Source organism: Hyalella azteca, unplaced genomic scaffold, assembly GCF_000764305.2.
Source record: "Hyalella azteca isolate HAZT.00-mixed unplaced genomic scaffold, Hazt_2.0.2 contig9088, whole genome shotgun sequence".
Lineage (NCBI taxonomy): Eukaryota > Metazoa > Arthropoda > Malacostraca > Amphipoda > Hyalellidae > Hyalella > Hyalella azteca.
The window spans coordinates 190,062-195,318 of record NW_025939167.1 but is presented as its reverse complement, the minus strand read 5'-3'; positions in this window follow the sequence as shown (position 1 = coordinate 195,318).

The following is a 5,257-nucleotide window of genomic DNA, read 5'->3' as shown; positions in this document are numbered from 1 at the left end:
TGGAAGTCTAGTAGCTACTTCAAACTATCGCCAGTCATGAAAAGATCCGATCAAATGATACGAGTTTAGATCTATGAACAAGGCACGAAAAGGAAAAGAATCGGCGACAGGCCACATCAGGCCTACATTTCAGCGCCGACATCATTATGTTATGTTATGTTATGTTATGTTACATGAAACTTTTAACTGATAAGAAAATGAATTTATATGTGTGTTGGTATGTCATTCAAGAAGTAGTTTGCTTCAAGAACATGTTCATACCTGACGAATCTCGTAATCGGTAATGGCTTCATATATGACGACCTACGGTAGATAATCAAGTTTTATGAATCAACTTGTTGGAGTCTTGCACATTTAGTGTACCGTATGTGATTTGTATTATTCATATAAATGTGAAACTTTCTGGTGTGTATTATAGGATTATTTTTTTTATAATTATCACTAAGATACGTGGCAATTTAATTATTACTTGAATGATTCTACGAGTCTATAGAACTGAATACTTGTCTTTAACACCTGCATCATAAGCGCATTATTTAGGTTCCATAAATTCCATTCAATCACTGGTGATTTTGGTTACGCACTCTCTTCTAACATCGCTAAGTACATAGATGCATGAATGGAAGCTGATCCGATGAATAAAAGTCACGTTTAGCAGCAATTTTTTTGCAATTTTGTATAAAAGTTTTCACTAAGAAGAAAAAAAGAACCCCAGACACAATGGTTATTCATGCATTTTGTTGTGCCAATTCGTTATTTTTGCAACAAGACAAATTATTCTTAATGGGTCTGAACATTAACCGATGGATAACTATTGTCGGAAGTGGATCACATACACTCATTTTAATAGACAATCTCACCTCCTTTCGCCATAATTACCTCAATGCATCTTCTCCCCACGCTATTTACCATATAATCCAGTCTCTTCTGAGAAATTTTATCCCAAGAACGAAGGATAGCCGTGCTCAGGTCACTCACAGATTGAAACTGGCGCTCATTTTGGAAAACATCTCTCGCTATGATGCCCCAAAGTTTTCAATGGGGTTGAGGTCAGGACTAAGCGCCGGCCACGGCAAGCAGAGTAATATTCTGCTCTAGGAACCACATGTTTGCTTATTTTGGGGTGTGAATCGAAGCATTGTCTTGTTGGAAAACGTATGATACCTCATGTTTCTCATCGGCTAAAGGGAGAAGTTGGTGAAACAGCGTGTTCTTGTAAGCCTCTGAATCTTGTCTCCCATGTAAAATAGCTAGAGTTGATTTTCCCTTTCCGCTAAACGCCCTCCAAACCTCCTGTACACACGAGGAGAGCAGAAGGTGCCGCTATCTTCTCGTTCGCGCCCGCCACTTCGACTCAATATGTCTTTCCTTCCGCTGAAAATGGAGGTCGCGCGCTAAAGTTTTGTACAGTCTCCAATGCATTCGTGGAGCGAATGTTTTCACAAGTCACCTATGTGAAGAACAAGCAACGAAATGAAATTTCAACTAAGGTACTAGAGTCCGTTATTCGGACCAAAAGCCATCTGCTCAGCCGCAACAAGTGATCAAACCCCTAAATGTTAGATAAATGCAATATGCAAGCATGTACGAAAATAAGCAAAAGGAAGATTACCTGTTTCCGTGGCTTGCTCATGTTGAGCGAAGGGAGAGAAGTGCGACACTGTGATAAAAAAGGAAAAAGTGACAATGTAATCAAACACAGGAAAAGAAAAGTCAAAATGTTCCAAACAGAGGGAAAAATATAACGTGTTCAATTTGGCTAATTATCGTCAAGCTAGATAAATGCACAGTACATAAGAATAGAATAGAAGTGTCGGCAGATAATTTTTTTTTTCTTCTTATAACCAACGTTTCTGACGAATAATTTCATTACATTTGGAGGTAATAATCTGTTTTTGGACAATAGAATTTATGGTATATTTCTGGTATTTTGAGTCCCGCCGAGAAAAAACCTGGCAACACTGAGTCACTGAGACACTGACTCAGTGAGTCAGTACGTGGACGGCTATCTGTGTTCGAGCAAGGTTGTCCTGCAATTCGCTGGTCCTTCACTAAGGCAACTAACGCCACACGTGTTTGGACTCACTCTCTAGTATAGAGGCTAATTGATCTTTGTAGAGAGCATGGATGGCTGTAAAGAGCTCAGTCAAAGGAGAATAAAAGTCGAAATGCAAAAGAACAAGCTCTGGTGAAAATAGTTGAAGTTTTAAAAACTTTTGTAAACAAGTCACCATTGACGAGATTTGCAAGAAAGTTCATAGGTACGTTTTTTCGCAATTCCATCGTGATTAATGAATTTCATTTCAAATGAATTCCATTGCATGTGAATTCCATCTCAATTCCATCATCCTGCTTCTGGATGAGTGGATTATTTCCAGATTATAAAATAATCATCTGGATTATTTTCTTGAGCAGACTGTCAAACAAGTCCACTGGCAGTCTAGTATAATTTTGAAAGTCTGATGTATTCGCAACTGATAATTCTTTGAAATTGCAATTGTGTAAATCGTGTTTATAACATAACATATTGATCTCGGTGCTGAAGTGTAGGCCTGATGTGGCCTGTCGCCGATTCTTTTACTTTTCGTGCCTTGTCCACAGAAGATCCAATATCGTTTCATTTGACCGGATCTTTTCATGACTGACGATAGTTTCAAGTAGCTACTACTAGACTTCCACCGGCTTTGATCAGGTGCTGGGCATTTCAAATCTGAACATATATGTCTTAACATATCTAAACATATAAATCTTAACAGCAGCACACCCGAGAACAATGGCCCATAGCTCAAATGCGGTTATATCCATATCCACTGACGTCTTATTAACTGTCATCTAATCTTCACAGCGCGCGGTCTCGAGCTACCATGTACAAAATTAAGTGTGAACGGTTGTGGGCGGTGAGGCGCTGCAGCAAGCGCCTCACCGCCCATGTCGTTGCCCCTAATGTAAATGGGCCTTTAAAGTCACCGTACACTTAACCTACAGGTTCAAGATCACAGAAAACTGGATTATTTGTCCAAAAAATTCTAAGATTTGATCGTAAATATATGAGCTATTTCTTGGCAAAAACAAGTTCTGCACCAAACATGCACTATTTACTCCGACGCTCTATGCTAGGACTAGTTAAATGGTAATATAAGATCTCCATATCTTGTTACTAATTTTTATATTCAGTGTTTAGCCCACTGATAGTTTTCCGTTCTTTTGCTATTTACAAAGGACTTGCGTGACCCTGTCGTTTAACAGGTTCAGATTTGACAAAGTAATTACATTTGCAACGCTTAACAAAGCCACACCGGTAAATTTTTCAAAATGTACGTAATTTGATTTCGTTCGTGGATATGACCTGATAACGCATTTCCGTTACTTTTTCGTCTCTTCTAGCCTTTCTGTGACGAATGAAATAAAATTTGAAGGAATTAAACATAGAAATATAGCTTTTTACATCGCCGGCAAAGTTTCAAATGTTTCTTTGACATCAAAGAAGGTTCCATGAGCTCGCCCGCGCCGTGAATCAGTCTTCAAAGTTAGCTGGGATTTTGATCATTATTTATGAACTCGCTTAGGTCAAGTAAGTGTTAAACGGCTGTTATGGTAGAGCTAGACTCCCATATTTATCGTTAGTGTAATTACAATGCATTACCCTGAACATAAACCTAAGTTAATCAAAGGACACTTAAGTTCCATCGTGCCCCATCATCCCTTGATGTGCTTACAGTGAAATGCGGCATATTGTGGGACGTGGGTGTCAGGCTTGAGCCCATTAGACCTCAGGTACGAGCTCGTCATATCGCGGGTGTCAGGCTTGAGCCCATTAGACCTCAGGTACGAGCTCGTCACAGGCTTGAGCCATTAGACCTCAGGTACGAGCTCGTCATATCGCGGGTGACAGGCTTGAGCCCATTACACCTCAAATACGAGCTCGTTATATCGTGGGTGACAGGCTTGAGCCCACTAGACCTCAGGTGCGAGCTCGAAGAATCCAGCGTCTGGCAAAATTCTCTGGGAATGAAACGTGGAATGAACGTGGTGCTGTTGCCGGCGTTGCCCACCTTCGCGTGGCGGGGCCTTGCACGGGACGAGAGGGACTGTTGAGGCATGTCGGTCATGGATTGAGTCCCTCCTCACTTTAAATAATTTTCTTCGTCTTCTTTCTACCCGAGAATGTTTTCATACTGATAACTTTTAATTATTCGTTTCGTGGGTTATCATTTCAATCAAATCGGCTAGATATTCGGGATATTAAACAGTGTCGTTATTACAATTGAGTACGCGACCAATTTGAGTTAGCACGAGTTTAGCGGACACTACCAGAAGTTAACGCACCAGCAGGCAGTCGCGTTACGTAGTCAGCGCTGTGAAGATACGCTGTGTGACTAAAAGATCATACACGAAGATTGCCTGAGCTGTGAATACAATTAGTTGTGCAACTCAGAGAGGAACTGCAGCTCGTACTAATATTTCTTTGATAATGATACATTCTAGATGGAATAGAGTGGACGGCCACACAGAAAAGGAATGAACCGCACGGCACGATTCGTCTTTGACAATGCGGAGCTCCCCCACCGCCTCACATTGCATCACGGGCGAGGTGGTGGGGCCTTATTTCTGCGTTTTGATTCAACCCACAATGATCGACAAAAATTAAATTGGTAGTTTTTTGTGGTGCCTTTTTTTATTTTCATCAGGTGTGGCTTGTTTTTCCCCGTTTGTCTCCACCCACATAAATCGACAAAAACGAAGCAAAGATAACACGTGCCGTACCAGTCCCGCGTAGGTTGAAAGCGGTATCCTACTATAAGTTTGCGTCGTCTCTCTCCTCCAGAAGTGAATTTGAATTGTATTGCATTGCTACGCTTTGGATTACCTTGAAGAGGTTTTAGATAGTTAATTAAAATATATGCATTCCCTTTTTCTAACAAAACTGCAGTCCTACAAGTCTACAACATTGTACACTGAGAAAATGGACGTAATAACTTCAAGCGAAGCGGCATTTCCTTTCAAGATGGAAAAATATTTACACTTTATTCTTTAAAACAAAGGTTTTTCCCAAGCCTTGAAGTACCTGTAAATCGGCTAAACATATAGGTCCAGTACATGCTGATGTACTTGGCTTGTTTGCATTTCTTAATTTCACTCCTTATTTTCACACTATGTTTAAAATTTTATATATATATTTTTAATTTGTTCATTTTTCAGTTGTTCTCCTTTAAATAAAACTCCAAAAATAAAGGGAAATAAATAAAAAGCGGCCGGC